Here is an 18560-nt window from a genome sequence, read left to right on the forward strand (position 1 = left end):
CTCTCCCCCACCCCCCTCTCTCCCCCCCTCATTTCCCCCACCCCCCTCACTCCCCCACCTCATTTCCCCCACCCCCCCTCTCTCCCCCCCTCATTTCCCCCACCCCCCTCTCTCCCCCCCCATTTCCCCCACCCCCCTCTCTCCCCCCTTCATTTCCCCCACCCCCCCTCTCTCCCCCACCCCCCCTCTCTCCCCCCCCTCATTTCCCCCACCCCCCCTCTCTCCCCCCCTCATTTCCCCCACCCCCCTCTCTCCCCCCCTCTCTCCCCCCCTCATTTCCCCCACCCCCCCTCTCTCCCCCCCTCATTTCCCCCACCCCCCTCTCTCCCCCCTCATTTCCCCCACCCCCCTCTCTCCCCCCCTCATTTCCCCCACCCCCCTCTCTCCCCCCCTCATTTCCCCCACCCCCCTCTCTCCCCCCCTCTCTCCCCCCCTCATTTCCCCCACCCCCTCTCTCCCCCCACCCCCCTCTCTCCCCCACCCCCCTCTCTCCCCCCCTCATTTCCCCCACCCCCTCTCTCCCCCACCCCCCTCTCTCCCCCCCTCATTTCCCCCACCCCCCTCACTCCCCCCCCTCATTTCCCCCACCCCCCCTCTCTCCCCCCCTCATTTCCCCCACCCCCCTCTCTCCCCCCCCATTTCCCCCACCCCCCTCTCTCCCCCCCTCATTTCCCCCACCCCCCTCTCTCCCCCACCCCCCTCTCTCCCCCCCCCCTTTCCCCCACCCCCCTCTCTCCCCCCACCCCCCTCTCTCCCCCCCCCCTCTCTCCTCTCCCCCCCCCTCTCTCCCCCCCCTCTCTCCCACCCCTCTCTCCCCCCTCATTTCCCTCTCCCCCCCACTCATTCACGAGCCCCCTCCTTCCATGTACATTTGTGAAAGAAAGCTTCAATTAAACGATGTAAATATTTAGTGTAACGAAACCTTTCAGGCTGGAAAGTCTCCAATTTGAACTGTTTACTTTTTCTGGCTGCTCCTTCCTCGTGACGCACGAACACACCCCTTTCCACGAGATCATGGAGCCTACCGCCGCTCGCCTTTCTGATTGACAGAAGTATTGCCTAATGGCTGACGAGAGTCCTAACATACCTTGTTTGTATTGGACATCTCTCAACAGGATTGACCAATGGTATGTGAAGTGGGTGGGTTCAGCGCCGAAGTCCAGTCAGTGAAAAGCGATCGAGTGGGAGCGACTTTGAGTGAATGTTGCTTCGGGGCGTAAGGGTTGGACAGCGGGTTTCTGAAGGGAGACGGTGCTACTTGTTTAGGTGGTAAGTGGATTCGGAATCATGGCTCCTTTTCATGATGGGCTGAGCTGAGTAAGCGAGGTGGTGATGAGCGGATAGTGACGGTGATCGGAGCAACGAGAGCACTGATTGTTTTAGCAACGGGTGTGCTAAGAGAGCAAGGTCATATGGACGAGGCCTGCCCGCGGTAGTGATAGGGTTAATGCCCCAGGACCATCTTGTGGGGGTGGTCTACCAACGTGAGTGTCTAGTGGGTGAGGGATGAGGAATGAGTACTCGCTTTGGAGTTTGAGAAGTGCTGCAAAGTTAAATATGTTGGGGGAGATCCATTTCGTGCCCGTGAAGTGAACTCAAAGTTCTTATGCTCTCGTTTTGAATATTTACTTTTGCTTCATATTCGTCACAGTTTGACAATCAATAACTTTTTTTTCTAAATTTTTACCTGCCCACCTAAATGTCAGTTTAGTCTGGATTTGTCTCGGAGCCAAATGTCAACAAATGAAGACCTTGTCAGCACCCCTAAACGTTAGGAAACATTTCAATTTAGGAGTGTTTAAGCAACGAAGTTGTTAAAATCTTAACTGCCCTGACTATGTCAAGAGTATGATCGAGCAGTCTCGTTAAATCTAAACGAACCTTTCAGAGATCAGTCCATCTTTAGTACTTACAGCTTACTTGCTATACAATAATGGTTTCAGGTAACTGTTTCTCTTTTTTTTTAGAAATAACCTTTCAAACATTTATCACATTTGAAGGTTTTTGTGGATTGGATCCTTCTTGAAATCAGTGGTTTGCATATTTTCATTTGTGAAAGAGGTCTGCTGCATAGAATAAGGCTGCTCATCCCATTAAGTCTGCTAGTCAAATCACAATTCCCTAACTATTCTGATCTTGCTCCCTGACACTTGGCCTGTTGTGAATGTACATCTCAGTGCTTTAGTGTTGAGAGCTTGTCTCTACTACCCTTTGCAGGTAGGAGTTTCAAATTGCCACTACTAGGTGAAATGTTCTCCAACTACCAAGGAGCAGTTCCTGTCTACCCTATCTGTGCCCCTCGTTATGCATGTAAGTCATCATTCTCCTGCCTCTTAATCTGTAACTATAATGCAAATAACTCCAGTCTATCCAATTTTTTTCTCAATAACTAAAACATTCCAGCCCTGGCAACATCCTGGGCAATCTCCTCCTTGCTGATAATGTGTTGCTGGAAAAGCACAGCAGGCCAGGCAGCATTTAAGGAGCAGGAGAATTGACATTTCAGGAATGAGCCTTTCCTGAAGGGCTCTTGCCTGAAACGTCGATTCTCCTGCTCCTTAAATGCTGCCTGGCCTGCTGTGCTTTTCCAGCAACACATTTTCAGCTCTGATCTCCAGCATCTGCAGTCCCCTCTTTCTCCTCCATGCCCCCTCTAATGCAATATAATCTCTCTAACTCCACACAATACAAGCTGTGGTCTAACCAATGTTTTGTACAGTTCCAGCATAGCCTCTCTGGTCTAAACTCTAGGCTTCAGCTAACAAGTGCCAACTTAATCACTCTATCTACCCCTTCTACCTTGGAGGCTAGTAGGCATAGACATGGTCCCTCTGATCCTTGCTGTTGCCTAGGGTCTACTGTTCACTAATTCCACTGCCATTTTGACCTGCCCAAGTGCATCACCCTTGGTGAATTCTGCTGGAGGAAGTTGTGGAGCCTAGTACAATTAAATTCCTTGAGTGAATTTTGTCTTCTGTTGATCAGCCTATTTCTATCAAACAAAAACACTATCTGCCTGCAGCCCTCTATACTTAAGTTTCCTAATGTTAGGGCCTGAACACACTCATAGCCTAGACCCCCCCACCACACCTCAGGCCTTGTTATCTCAGTCTATCATTAAACACTACCTATTGCTTGCCACTAACAATCTCCCTTAATAGCTATTCACCTTTCCAGTCAGATTATCAACTTGTTTCTGTCCAACTGTTCTTTTCTTTCTAGGCTGTATACCTACTGCTTGCCCCTACCTCACCTGGAAAGTGAGGACTGCAGATGAAGTCAGTCTAAGTGGGTAGTGCTGGAAAAAGTGTCTGACCTACTGCACATCAGTGGAGTAGTCTACATTTTGGGCACAGCAGGTCAGGCAGCATCTGAGGAACAGCAAACTTTGCTCCAGCACCACTCTAATCTCGACTCTGATCTCCAACATCTGCAGTACCCATGTTTGTCTACATTAGACATCTACCCTTCACTGGGAATGGGAGAACGTGATAGGTGGGGGTTAACTGGTAGATGGCACCACCTTCTTTACTTTTTCCAAGCTGGAGAATTGAATGAGGTGGGGTAGAGGGGACATTGACTTCACTAGTTTCCAATCAACAGACTTCTAGTTTCTCAATCTCTTATTCTTCCACCCCCACCCAATCTAACCCTCCAACTTGGCACCATCCTCTTGACTTGTCAATCTTCCCACCCAATCTGCTCCCCCCTCTCCCCTGACCCTTTGCCCCTCTTCCACCTTCCTGATGAAGGACTTGTGCCCAAAATGTCAATTCTCATACTTGTATGCTGCCTGACCTGTTTTTTCCAGCAACACCCTCTTTGACTTTTTCCTTTCTCTTCTCCCTATCTTGTGCATCCAAACCAACACTTTCCTAGCTCCTATCAGCTGAGGATGGATCACTGGATGTGAAACATTAACTTTGATTTCTCTTCACAGATGCTGCCAGACCTGCTGAGTCTCTCTCCAGCAACGTCTGGTTTTTGTTTGATTTTAGTGTCTACAGTTTTTATCTAGCCTGTTTAATCCTCTAATCTAAAGCTATCTCTTGAATTACCACCATGACAATTTTAGTCTGCAAACTTGATGATCACAATGACATTCAAGTTTTGTAGGCATCTTTTTAATGTATCATGCACAATTTGTTTCTTGTGCTAAACTTCATTTGGAGAAAGAGCTGAAGGAACACTAATCATTTTTTCCCACACTTTGGGAATGGAGGTGACCATTCTAATGCCACCCATTTGGGTCAGTCTTTGTCTCCTGTTGCAGCAAAAACAAACTTGCAGTTAAAAGTTTTAAAAAAATTGTGGTGGCCTCCATCCAGGGCTGCCATTGATGCCTCCACTTGGAGGAAATGGGGTACTTCAAGATTTGAGGGATAAGATGTACATGGTTTTTTTTTCTTGGAAAGACCAGGTTTGATTCGTCAGTACAGTGTGAGATCATGCCCCTCAAATTTGTGAAACTACTTTTGAAGTGACCATGAAGGTTGAGTTTAAAAATAACCAACACCAGGTTATCATCCAACAGGCTTATTTAGAATCACTTGTGGTTGTGGAGCAGAATCGGAAGATGTAGACTTCCAGCAACAGGATTGCTGTGTCATGGAATGTAATATTAAATGAATGACCAAAGCTAAAATTTGTTTAGAATGACTTAGTTTTGGTTCCTTTTGGTCTAGAAAACCACAAGGTTGTGGGCAGGGCAGTAGATTTAGTCTACTGTACATTGATTTCAGTAAAGCCTTAAGGTTCCACATGTAGGTTGCATGGAATTGCAGGATTTGGCAAACTGGACAATTGCTTGATAGTAGGAAGCTGAGTAAGTGGAAAGAGGCTTCAGACAGGAGGCTTGTGACTAGTGCTGTACCTCTGGCCAGTGCTGGCTGTTTTTTGTCAGAGGGGCTTTAGGGGCTCAAAAGAAAGGGGCATGGATAGGGTAAACAGATGTGGCTTTTTTCTGGGTTTGGGGGTCCATAAAACCATGCCTTCTCATTCTGAAGGAAAGAATATATAAAAGGGACTGAAGGGGCAATGTTTTCAGGGTGGTGCATGTATGGAATGAGCTTCCTGAAGAAGCTGTGGAGCCTAGTACAATAAAGTGCCTTAAGACATCTGGATGGGTTTCTGAATAGAAGGGTTGAAGGACATGGGCCAAGTGCTGCCAAATGGGACTAGATTAAATCTGGTCAGCATAGACCAGTTGGACTGAAGGGTCTGTTTCCATGCTGTATAACTGACTCTAGTATTCTTTCTCATACAAATTATTGATATAGATAACACAGGCAAATTTTGCAGATGACTCTAAATAGTATTGTGGACAGTGAGGAAGGCTATTAGAAATTGCAGCAGGACCTTGGTCAGCTAGGGAAGTGGGTTGAGAAATGGCAAATAACTTAATACAGATGAGTGAGGACTTGGTTTTTTTTTTGGAAAGTCAAATCAATGTAGGAGTTTCATAAGAACACTGAATTAGGAGTAGGCAGTTGAGCCCTTCAAGCCTGCTCAGCCACTAAATCATGGCTCGGCTCCATTTACCCACGTTTTCACCATATCCCTTCCTTTCTTTTTTGAAAGAGTATCTACCTTTTTGCTTTAAAAGCAATTATTGATGTAGTGTCCACCCTTCCCTGGGCAAGGAATTCCACAGATTAACAACTCTCTGGGTGAAGAACTTGCTTCTCCATTCCATTCTAAACCTGCTTCCTCTAACCTTGAGGCCATGCCCTCTTGTCATTGTTTAATCTACAATGGAAACATCCTATCTATTTTATCATTTCATTTCTTCCCCCCCCCCCCCCCCCTCCTACTTCCAATAAATATAATCCCAATCTGCTCAGTCTCATCCTAAGCCAACCCCCTTAATTCCAGAATCAACCTAGTGAGCCTTTATTGCATCCCTGCCTTATACTCTTAAGGAGACCAAATCTGCACACATTCCTCCAGGTTCTGTCTCACCAGCACCTTGTATGGCTGTAACATTACCCCTCTGCTTTTAAATGCAACCCCTTGAGCAATGATGGCTGGAATTCCATTTGCCCCACTAATTACCTGTTATACCTGCAGACTGACTTGTGATTCACACACAAGGACACCCCAGGTCCCTCTACAAATCTGCATGCTGCAACTTTTTACCATTTTAAGTAATCTGTTTTGCTGTTACTCCATACAAAATGTATGACTTCACATTTACTAACATTGTATTCTACCTGCCATACAGTTGCCCACTCTGTATCTCTGGTCCTCTGCACACTTTGCTCTGCTGCTACCAAATTTTGGTACTGTACATGTGGTCCCAACTTGCAATCATTTATATAAATTGTAAATATTTGTGGTCCAACACTGATCCTTGAGGCATACCACTAGTCACTGCCAGCTAGAACAGCACTTGCTTATCCCCACTCTTTGCTTCCTGACAATGAATCCTCTATCCATGCAATACTCTACCCCTAATGCCATGCATCCTTATCTTATGCAGCAGCCTCATGTGGCACATTGTCATGGTGAATGGTAGGGCCTTGAGTGTAGTGGAACAGAGGCACCTTGGCATTCTAGGTGCCCATTATCTGAAAGTGGCATTACAGGTAGACCAGGCAGTGAAGAAGGCTTCTGGCACACTGGGCTTCAATTGGTCAGGCATTGAGTATAGAAGTTGGGAAGTGTTTATTTGCAGTTGGACAGACATTGAGGTTGCACTTGGAGTATTGTGTTCAGTTTTGGTCACCTTATAGAAGAAAGTTCTTAAACTGGAAAGTGTGCAGAAGAAATTAACAATGTTGCTAGGACTCTAGGTTCATATAAGATCATGAGACCTGGATAGGGTGAATACACTGACTTTTCCCAGGGTTGGTGAATTGAGGACTAGAGGGCATCAGTTTAAGGTTAGCAGGGAAAGAATAAAGGGAACCTGAGGGGCAATGTTTTCACAGGGTGGTCAGCATATGGAATGAGCTGTTGTGGAAATGGTTGAGGCAGGTGCATTAACAATATTTTGAGTCGGTTAGATGATTTCAATAGAAAGGTTTAGAAGGAAATGGTCATAACCTTTTGGGGTTGGGGCCAAAGGGCCTGTCTGTGCTGTAGGTCTGACTCTAAAAGTAAATATGCAATTTAAATGTACAACACTTCAAATTCAGTAACTGACTAGCATAATGCTAATGTACTGTCCAGAAGATTAATTTAAATGACTTGTGGAAAAAGTGCCTAATCATTGAAACAGCAAGGAGTGGAAACTTTTTAATCTTTAGGTTAGTCTGAAGTCATATTTGGTATGACCAATATCTAATTCAAGTAGATTACTACTATCAAAATTCATCTGAGCTGCAATTGCAGTCCTATAGAATAAACCACTTGTATCATGCCTTTTTATTTACATATCCTCAAGTGCTGCTCCTCCAAAGGACACCTAAGCTGGTGCCCTGTCATGTCACAGGAACCTAGTAATGTTTCTCATTGAGACAATTGTCAACATCTTTTATTGATGTAGGTTGAGGGATCAATATTCAAGTGGTCAAGAATGTAACAAGTTTCCTCACTAGGATAGTGAAGAAGGTACGTGGTATGCTTTCCTTTATTGGTCAATACTGAGTATAGGAGTTAGAGGTCATGTTGTGGCTGTACAGGACACTGGTTTTTCCAGTTTTGGAATATTGATGCAATTCTGGCCTTCCTATCAAAGGTAGTTGTGAAACTTGAAAGGATCAAAAGACTGCAGTGATGCTGCTGGGGTTGGAGGATTTAGTTAATAGACCAGCTGAATAGGCTGGGGCATCTTTTTTTCCTGGGGGCTGAGGGGTGACCTTGGAGGATTATAAAATGAGGGGCATGGATAGGGTAAATTCCCAGTCTTTCTCTGGGGTTGGAGTCCAGAACTAGAGGGCATAGGTCTCATCTCTTCCTTCTCACCCCAAACCTAAGAGGCAATGTTTTCATGCAGACAGTGCATGTATAGAATAAGCTACCTGAGGAAGTGATGGGGGCTGGTACAACTGCAACACTTAAAAGGCACCTGGATAGATATGAATAGAAGGGCCAAGTGCTGGCAAATGGAACTAATTAGGTTGGATATCTGGTCAGCATGGATGAAACAGACCCTTCAGTCCAATTCCATGCTATACATATCTCCCTCTAACTGGAGATGATGGCAGCTGAGGCTGGCTCTTCAGTGTGATTCTGCTCCTTCGGTGTGCATAGAATAGTGAGTAGGTTGTTCATCCTGTTGAACCTGCTCTGCCATTTAGTTATGTTGTGGTTGAACTGTGTACATCTACTTTTTTGCTCCCTATCCCTTTTACCTTAAATAGTTTTTAAGCATTCCACTAACTCCCTGGTCCAAAAGGCCAGGGCTGGATGCACTTGACTTGGTACCTTGGTCAGGTTGTTGAGGACTCCTTCTGTGGCAGGTATATTGAAGGACCTACAAGTTGCTAGATACAAAGCCATGTTTTCTTCTAATAGAACATGGAATTGCAACTAAGAATGGCATGTGACTTAGAGCCTTCAGTATTACTGGTTGTGACAAGTGGACTACACTTGGGAGTGAATTAATAGGGTTGCATATGGCTTTGGTAGAGGAAGCAAATTCCAGGTGAGGTTAGTCCTTGTAGAAAGTTTGGGATTGTGGCCAAGAGAGATGTCAGAGCTGGTAATGACCCTCTGCAAGGTCCAGGCTAGGTAAAAGCACTGTTTATCAGGTTTGATTAGTCTTAGTCCCACTTGTGTCCTTGATCCTTCTGATGACTTGTCAGTTTCAAAACTTCATCCCACCCACTTGGTGTGGGGATGTTCATGTATCAAATACATTCATTGTTATCTATCTAGCTTTCACCTGGCAGAACACTGCTTTTGTTAAACCTAGCCTTGGTATGGAATATCTTTGCAACCTAGTTTGTATCCAAATCCAATTTTTGCTTGGTGTACATATTTTGGAACAAGTCTGCTATTACTAAAGCTTCCAACATTGTCAAGGTGAGACTAACTTCATTGCTGAAGCTGATTGAGATCATATTCTGGCAGGTAGGGTAACTCTAACAAAATTCAGATTGTTTGTTTGTGCTAATTTCTAATATTTTTACACTTGATGAGTTAGGCCTATTGTACATGAGCATACCTTTCTGACTTTTGGTCCCTCAACAGCTAGTCCTTTCCATCTTGATGTTTTGTTATTTCAATGGTCTGAGACTTGGCTTGCTTCTAGCAGTATAGTAACTGACCTGATGATCTGATGGATCATAGCTGCTTGCTTGATCTATACATGTTTGACTACTTGGATCAGTAGAAAGATAAGGCTAGTGGCTACCTAGTTTTAAAACTCCCTTTGGCTGCTGTTGACTGCCCTTGGTGCAGAGGCCAGGTTATTTGAAAGTATGGAGCTGAAAATCCTGCTGGAAAAGCACAGCAAGTCAGGCAGCATCCAAGGAGCAGGAGAATTGACATTTTGGGCATGAGCCCTTCAGGAAGGTATTTGAAGGTATGGAAAACTTTGTAAACCACTTAAGTTGTAACTGGAAAATCCTTCAAACTAATGTCACTTCTAGATTATAAAATCTTGTCCCACTTTCAAATGTAGAAGGTACATCTCATGGCATAGTGAGATGGTGTTTTCTATCACTTATCAGGGTCACTGAATAAGTGAATTGACCTGATACAGGACTGGTTTTTTGCCAACCTGTTTTCTAGAAAACAATCAGTAAGTGACTTTGTTACTGAGGTCCTCTTACACCCCAGAATACCATAACTGTCCATTCTTAACAAATTGTAGGTAGGAACATTCCCATTTGGTCACTCGCCCCACACCTGATTGGAGTCCTGTTAATATTTGGGGGGGGGGGGGGGGGAAAAGGCAGGAGGGGAAAGTGGGTAGAACACTGGGGCAGTGGCTTGATCTATAGGATTAGTGAGGTTGAAACCAGTGAGTGCAGAACAAAACAATAAATATTGAACTGCTCCAAACTTTCAATTAGAATACTTAATCGACAATAGGTGCAGGAGTAGGCCATTCAGCCCTTTGAGCCTGCACCACTATTCAATATGATCATGGCTGATCATTCCTAATCAGTATTCTCTTCCTGCCTTCTCTCCATAACCCTTGATTCCACTATCTTTGAGAGCTCTATCCAACTCTTAAATGAATCCAGAGACTGGGCATCCACTGCCCTCAGTGGCAGAGCATTCCACACAGCCACCACTCTAGGTGAAGTTTCTCCTCTGTCCTAAATGGTCTACCCTGTACTTTTAAGCTGTGTCCTCTGGTTTGGCACGCTCCCATCAGCAGAAACATATTTCCTGCTGCTCGTGTCCAATCACTTCATAATCTTGTCTCAATCAGATCCCCTCAGTCTTTTAAATTCAAGGGTATACAAGCCCAGTTGCTTCAGTCTTTCAGCGTAAGGTCATCACAAATTGACCTCGTGAACCTATGCTGCACTCAATAGCCAGAATGTCTTTACTCAAATTTGGAGACCAAAACTGCACACAATATTCCAGGTGTGGTCTCACCAGGGCCCTGTACAGCTGCAGAAGAACCTCTTTGCTTCTATACTCAATTCCTCTTGTTATGAAGGCCAGCATGCTATTAGCTTGCTTCACACTGATGTACAAGAACACCTAGATCTCATTGTACTGCCCTGTTACCTAACTTGACTCCATTTTGTAGTAATCTGCCTTCCTGTTCTTACCACCAAAGTGGATAACCATACACTTATCCACATTAAACTGCATCTGCCCACTCACCTAACTTGTCCAGGTCACCCTGTAATCTCCCAACATCCTCATCACACTTCACCCTGCCACCCAGCTTTGTATCATCAGCAAACTTGCTTATGTTGTTGCTGATATGATCTTCTATATCATTAATATATATTGTAAAAAGCTGCAGTCCCAGCACAGATCCCTGTAGTACCCCACTGGTCACTGCCTGCCATTCTGAAATGGAGCTGTTTATCACTACCCTTTGTTTCTTATCAGCCAACCAACTTTCAATCCAAGTTAGTACTTTGCCCCCAATACCATGCACCCTAATTTTGTTCACTAACCTCCTATATGGGACTTTATCAAAAGCTTTCTGAAAGTCCAGGTACACTACATCTACTGGATCTCCCTTGTCCATCTTCAGAGTTAAATCCTCAATTCAAGATTAGTCAAGCATGACTTCCCCTTCAATTCATGCTGACTCTGTCCTATCCTGTCACTACTATCCAAATGTGCTGTAACTTCATCCTTTTATAATAGACTCCAGCATCTTTCCCACCACTGAGGTCAGATGAACTGGTCTAAATTTCCTGCTTTCTCTCTCCACCTTTCTTAAAAAGTGGTACAACATTAGCCATCCTCAGGAACCGACTCCGAATCTATCAAACTCGAAAATCACCAACACATCCACGACTTCTCAAGCCACCACTTTTGTATCCTGGGATGTAGCCCATCAGACCCTGGAGACTTATCAACCTTCAGACCTAAGTGTCTCCAACACCAAATTCTGGCAAATATATATTCCCTTCAGTTCAGGTCCTTTAGTCACTGTTACCTCTGGGATTGCTTGTCTTCCCCAGTGAACACAGATCTGAAGTACCCATTTAATTCTTTTGCCATTTCTTTGTTCCCTGTAATATATTCCCCTGTTTGTCTTCAAGGGCCCAATTTTAGTCCCAACCAGTTTTTTTGTCTTGCACATACTTGAAGCTTTTACTATCCTCTATTATTGGCCAGTTTACCTTCATACCTCATTTTTCCTGTGTATTTCCTTAAAAGCTTCCCAGTCCTCCATTTTCCCACTTATCTTTGCTGTTATACTTTTCTTTTAACTTTGTTTCTTAACTTCCCTCGTCAGCCACAGTCGCCCATGCCTCCTGGGATCTTTCTTCTTTTAGGAATGAACTGATCCTGCACCTTCTGCATTATACTCGGAAATATCTGCCATTGTTCCTCTGTGGTCCTCCCTCCCATCTGCTGCCACCATTGAACGTTGGCCAGCTCCTCCCTCATAGCTCCATCATTCCCTTTTATTCACCAAATATTGTCACTTCCAACTGTACCCTCTCAATCAAATTTCAGATTGAAGCTTAATGTACTATGGTCACTACTTCCCAATGGCTCCTTCACTTTGATCTCTGACCAATTCTGGTTCATTACACAATACCAGATCCAGAATTGCCTTCTCCCTGGTAGGCTCCAGCACTGCTGCTCCAAGAAGCCATCTGTGGCACTCCACAAAGCCTCTGTCCAATACCATCCTGATTCTCCCAGTCTACCTGCATGTTGAAATTCTTCCCCCTCCCCCCCCACCCATAACTGTAGTAACATCTTTGTGACAGGTCAATTTCAGCTCCTGATTCAACTTTCATTTGACATCCAGACTACTGTTTGGGGGCCTGTAGATGACTCCCAAGAGGGTCTTTTTACCCTTAGTATTTTCCAGCTCTATCCACACCAACTCTACATCCTCTGACTCTAGGTTTCAACTTTTTTTTTCCCCCCCCACACAAAGGGACTGAATATCCTCACTTACCAACAAGGCCACCCCACCCCCTCTGCCCATCAGTCTATCCTTGTGATAGCACATGTAGCCTTGAATATTCATTTCCTAGGCCCTGTCCACTTGAAGCCACGTCTCAGTTATTCCCCCAACATTGTATCTGCCAATTTCCAAAAGAGCCTCCAGCTCATCCATCTTGTGTCTAATGCTTCATGCATTCATGTGTAGTATTTTTAATTTGTTACTGCTCTCACCCTTCCCACCAACCCCTATTTCACTCAACCTTAACAGCATGATCCCTTTTTGAGTTTTCTGCCTCATTGATATAGTTGTCTGTCTTGACTTCTCTTGTTCTAACTTTCCCTTCAATTTCCTTTTTAAACATCCAGTTTGTCCCTTCACCCCACTTAGTTTAAATGTAGCAGTGTTGCAGTAGCAAACCTGCCTGCCAGAATGCTGGTCCCTAACCTATTAAGGTGCTAACCATCTCTTGTAGAATTTATGCTTACCACAAAATATACCCCAGTGATCCAAGAACTTAAATCCTTGCTTCCTGCACCAGTTCTCCAACCACATGTTCGAGTCCATTATCTCTTTCTGGCCACACCAGCCTAAGGAACTGGAAGCAAACCAAAAATAACTACCTTGAATGTCCTGCTTTTCAGACTTCTTATAGTTCTCAAGTCCCTTTGTAGTATGTTCCTCCTCTTCCTGACATTTGTGCCAACATGTACCACCACCTCTGGCTCTTCACCCTTGTCCTTGAGGATTTCCTGCACTCTGTCTGTGATGTCTTTCACCCTGGCACCAGGAAGGCAACACACCATCCTTAAATCCCATCTGCTGCCACAAAAACCCGGTCATTCCCCTCACTAAGGAGTCCCCTATTACCACAGCTCTGTGCAATGTCCGACTCTTCCGCTCTGCCTCTGTGCCAACTTTTGATTGACAGACCTGGCCACCTTGCAAACTGGTAGTGTCATCCATCTCTACTGTTTCCAAAAGCTTCAACTTGTTCCTGACAGGTACTTCCCCAGGGTCTCTTGCACCTGTCTCCTCTCTGCCTTCCTCATCTGATCTCTTCTGGTATGATTGGTGTAATAACCTCGCTGAAGGTCTTGTCTAGAAAGATCTCATTCTCTCTAAGGTCCTCATTCTTTCAATCAGTGCTGCAATGTGCTCGGTCAATAGCTGAGCGCACACTTTCCACACATACGAGCCAGACAGTCGTTGACCTCAAGCACAGTGTACTGAACCAGCTTGGCAGTCGTGTCTTCACCCTCTTCAACTGTGGTGTAATCATTTACTCCACCTCCTTGTCAAAGACTCCTGAGCTGAAGCCTCACTCTTCAATCCAAACTTCCTTAGACCCTCTTTGTGGCAAGTCTGTGGACTCTTTTAATTTAGGTTGGAGGGAGGGAGACTCTACTTCAAAGGACCTGGGGTTTGGAACCCACCCACTCTAATAGCAATCACTTACCTTCCTGACTGGCTTTGCACTTCACCTAAACTTCTGCCCAGCTCCTGCTGCTCTCTGCTGCAGGAGAGTACTTGCTACCTCCTACATTTCATTACTTGGGCTGAATCTTTTTGGCTTGAGTTTTATTTTAAGTCTTTTCATAGAAGCCCAGCTAAATTTCTTGTATTTAACCAAATGTCTCCATAACCTTGCTCACTCAATGGTGTCCCTCATTCCCTGCACTGCAGGAAAGGATCTGAAGGTCCCATTGGACAGGATCCTGCAGATGCAGGACTTGGGCCTCTAGGACCACCAATGGAGACCACTGTCAGCCATGCCAGCCTGGTTCAAGATTGCCATCCAGCTTAGTGCAGTCTTTGCCTGGAGGAATGCTCAGCACTGAAGTTCACTCCTTTCTAATCTGCCAGTTTAAATAGCAGCTTCTCTCCAGTACCTCCAATTTCTAGTACACTCACCTCCCACTCAAGGCTTCAGCTCTTACCTTTCCATTCCCTGCAACATCCCTTACTTGCACTCCTCCACCTCAACACTACTCATCCTGCATGTCATCTGAGCTGTCTACTCAGTCACTTGGGGCACCTCCCCATTTGTGCCAACAGTGAGTGCTGTTCTATCCACTCCCCTCATGCCTGTACTCAAGGAGAAACTCTCCAAGCAAGACATGTAATGGCTGCTTGACATTCTGGTTGGTTTTGGACTGAATCCTGACTGTCTACCCAAGTGTCCAAGCCCCTTGACTGACGAGCATGGGATGCTACCTTTGCCCTTGATTCCCTTAAAATCTGTACCTCATCCCTGAATCTTAATCACCCAGCCACTTCTAGTAAAGGAATTTGAGATTAATTACATGACAAAATTTGTCATGTCCTAAATGGTGACTGCATACTCAAATTATGCCCTGTGGCCCTAGACTTATCCCATGAGGGGATACAGCCTCTCTTGTCAATCCACTAATCTATCTCCTCTTCAATAAGTTTAGGCCCAACATGCTTTTTCTGTCAGAAGATCATTCATCTATTATGATGTAGTAAGCCTTTGGAATGATACAGTACCAGTATACCTCCCCTTGGATAAGGGGACCAAAACTGTTCAGTATTCAGTGGTATAATTTCTTTAAAATACTTTTCCTAATTTACCCTTTGAAATAAAGACTAACATTCCATTTTGCCTTCTCCATACCACCTAAACCTGGATGTTATGGGTTTTGATTAATGGATGAGAACCCAAAAACCCTCTGTTACAACTTTCTGTACTCTCTTCTCTTTCTGCCAAACCAATTTTTTTTTGCATGATATGGCATCTACAAGTTTCTGCTGGCATCCTCACTACTTTTGCCAATCACAAATTTGGTGATAGCACATTCACTTCTCTCATCATCTTCCATTATTACAGGCTGCCATTCTGAAAATGGCACCCCATGTCCAATGTCCTCTCTCTATGCTATTACATCTTCACAAAGAAGCAACACCATGGGCTCCTAGTCGATGGTGGGACTTTTAATCAAGCATTACTAATAATCTGTCCTGCTCAGTATCTCAACTGTAGCAAATTTTGTCACATGACTTTGCATTAAGCCATGCATTTGTTTTTGTGCACTTTTTAAAAATCCTCTATCTATAATATAGACTGGGAAAATGATCCAGTGATGGATGTTGAGCTAACTGGCCATAGTATCTATCTTGTTTGCCTCCTTCATAATGAATAAAGATGTTACATTAAGTTTCTAATCCCTTAACTTGCCTGAATGAAGGATTCCTAGAAGATTGCTCCTTGTACACCTCCTTTTCAACTCCTGTGCTGTTTCTAGTTCCTCACCATTTCCCCAACCTCTTTCTGTATTCACTTCAGCTTTATCCTTATAGAAAAGGCAAGCCAGCTTGCCCCCAGTTTTTTTTGTATTCCCTTGCTTTTGGAAAATTTCTTTTAAAACTTCCCCAATCCTGATTTGCAGCTAATCTGCCACATTGAATATTATTTTTCAATCTGGTGCTATCCTTTGTCACAGTTAGTCTTCCTGACTGGGCCACATCTCTTGAGCATCTGACTCTTAAATATCTGCCATTGTTCCTCAGCTGCTATTTCTGCTACATATTTTCCCCCATCTGCTCCAAACCAACTCTGCCCTAATTATTACACTTCAGTTTTAGCACAGTTTATGACCAAGTTTCCTTGAGTGGTAAATTCAAATGAATTTACTTGAGACTCCATCCATTTCTGTGCTGTGACTCAAACTAATGTTGCCAGACTTGCAAATAGCTAATCCTTAGTTGGATCTACAATAATAAACCAGTATTAACCCTCATTACACTTTAATTACTAACCTAATCTCCATTTAATGTGCTGTCCCACTGCTGGGTAGAAACTAGACATTAATTCCCAGGATCGAAGTAACAGGTACTATTCCTGATGAAGGGCTTCTGCCTGAAATATCCATTCTCTTGCTCCTTAGATACTGCCTGACCTGTGCTTCTCCAGCACCACACTTTCTGATCTGCAGTCCTCCCTTTCTCCACAGCAGGAACTATGTAAATCTAGCTTGTCACTTGTTTTTACAGACTTCCTCTATCTTTGGATACCTGGTATAAACATCTCAAGGAAAGTGTTTTTTAGCTTACTTAGTGTGGAAACAGGCCCTTTTTGGCCCAAGTCCACACCAACCCACCCAGACCCACTATCCTACATTTACCCCTTCACCAATTCACCTAACTTCCACTTTTTGGATTGTGGGAAGAAACCAGAGCAGTTGCGCACATCTCCAGAAATTCTGGTATCTGACCAGTCAATGATAACATCTGATTTATTTACAATAACACTGTACTTCTATATTTCACTGGTATCTCTCCTTGGAATGCTATTATAAGGGCCCTATACATGTAAGGGCAGACTCTCCCTCAACTGAACCAGGCTGCACCTCAGCTGTTTGATCACTCCATACTACCTAGATGCTCATGGAATCCTTGTCTTGCATTTTGGTACCTTGTCTACCTCCCATCCTGCCATGTTAAAGGTTCACCATACTTGTGCTTTCCTACACATGTTCAACATGCACAAAGCTTGGCTGTTTGTCAGCAGTCCTCCAGGAGGGTGTTTTAATTTGAATGCAGTTCAAAGTCACTTTAGTACCTGCCCTATATGCCAATTGTGAATGTGGTGCAAACCCTCTTAACTGGCCATGTCTAAAGCACCCTCTTTTCAGTGGAGGGGGTGGAATGATTCTCAGCATAGTAAAGCTAGAATAGCCTCTGGTATCTTTCTAGGGGTGAGTTTGTTTTGGCAGCTCAAGGAGTCATACCTCTGCAGTCCAGGGAGTAATCATGGTTAGCCCTGTGGGTCCAGTCCAACCAATCTGTAAGATGACCATCTGGGATCTGCACAAATGTCAGTCACTTCAGGGTTGCTTGACAAATTTGGGGCACTTGTCAGATAAAGGCTGAGCCTGAGACTTTTTTTCCCTGTTACCCTCCATTGAGCATTTTTTCACAATGTAGGTGAAAATGGAATAAGTGGGGTCAATGCTTTGAGGGAGGGGCTTTGAGATCCCTCCAAGAGCAACATTATACATAGTCACCCATACAGCAAAGCTGAAACATGTTTTATGTACCATGAGCACTAGTCTTCAGTGTGCCATCCAATTTCTTGCCCTAGCATTCCTGGCCACATTAGATCACTTAGTGTGGAAACAGGCCCTTCAGCCCAACAAGTTCACACTGACCTTCCAAAGAGCAACCCACCCAGACCTTTCCCTACCCTTACCCTTTCACCTAACACTATGCAAATTAGCATAGCCAATTCTCCTAACTACACACTTGGACTGGGAGGAAACCAGAGCACCTAGAGGAAACCCACCCAGACACAATGTGCAAACTCAACACAGTTGCCTGAGGTGGGAATAGAACTCTGGTCTCTGGTGCTGTGAGGCAGTAGTGCTAACCACTGCCACCATGCTGCCCATTGAGTGAATCTTGCTATTGCAATAGCTGTTCATCTGCCTGGAAGATGGAGTCTAGTGCCAAAGTAGCAATCATAGTTGCTTACCCAAGTGTTGTAGAAGCTGCTGTCCACCTTGGGCCATTGCACATGTAGCACAAAGTTTGGGTGGGCTTTGAATCTTCCAATATTTGTTGCAATTAATACTCTTTTTCACCTCATGATTTAAAGTGACCATATGTAGAAAAATGGAACTTTACACAAACATCTCATCTGTGCACCCATATGCACTGATTTTTGCCCCACTGCATTTTTGAACACTTTCCAGGCCTTGCAACTGGGTTGGAGGGGGTCTGCTTTACATTAGAGCTAACTGACTGAGGTTTGGTCTAGCAATCCTGACCAGTGGGTCCAGGTATGCTGTGACCCTACCAGAGGCAGGTACACCCTCCACAGCTTAAACTTAGGGTTGAAGGTAACAGGGTGGCAACAAATGTGGCTCTTCTAGCTGATGCTTAATGGCACCACTATCTCTCTCTGGGGATAAGAACCAATATCTAGCTGCTTCTCTTTTAATCCCCCCTCAACAAATGAAGAAAGTGGGTGACACAGCTATTGGTGCAGGTTGGAAGAAAACATGGTGTTGAGTGAATTAGCAATGGAGACTACAGGGCAAGT

General features: G+C 44.6%; 1 protein-coding gene across 4 annotated transcripts in view; it reads left to right on the plus strand.

Annotated features, from left to right (window-relative positions):
• Positions 1-1167: 1167 nt before the first annotated feature.
• Positions 1168-18560, plus strand: part of vdrb (vitamin D receptor b) — a 319754-nt gene continuing 302361 nt past the window's right edge. The window contains exon 1 of one of the 4 annotated variants that reach the window (XM_072567382.1): positions 1168-1269. The gene's annotated coding sequence lies outside the window, so the exon portion shown is untranslated. The remainder of the gene's footprint in view (positions 1270-18560) is intronic. The other 3 variants (XM_072567385.1, XM_072567383.1, XM_072567384.1) reach the window with 3 other exon arrangements.

The sequence above is a fragment of the Chiloscyllium punctatum genome, chromosome X, assembly GCF_047496795.1.
Source record: "Chiloscyllium punctatum isolate Juve2018m chromosome X, sChiPun1.3, whole genome shotgun sequence".
NCBI lineage: Eukaryota > Metazoa > Chordata > Chondrichthyes > Orectolobiformes > Hemiscylliidae > Chiloscyllium > Chiloscyllium punctatum.